Below are 232 nucleotides of genomic sequence, written 5' to 3'. Positions count from 1 at the left end.
GCAGCAGCAGCAACAGCAGCAGCAGCAGCAGCGGCGAGACAGACACAGCAGCAGCTCGCCAGTCGCTCCAAAGCACGGATCAAACTAACAAATTAATTAATGCAAATAGTTAAATTAACTAAATTAATTAAATCAAGAAAATAAAATAAAATAAAATAAAATAGATTAAAATAAATCAAATTAAATATAAGTCATGAGTGGGCCTGTCTCCAGCCCCCGGCTCTGCCTTTCG

Source organism: Eimeria tenella, genomic scaffold, assembly GCF_000499545.2.
Source record: "Eimeria tenella Houghton genomic scaffold, Eth_scaff2053, whole genome shotgun sequence".
Taxonomy (NCBI): domain Eukaryota; phylum Apicomplexa; class Conoidasida; order Eucoccidiorida; family Eimeriidae; genus Eimeria; species Eimeria tenella.
The sequence above is the reverse complement of the archived record's forward strand: the minus strand, read 5'-3'. Positions refer to the sequence as shown.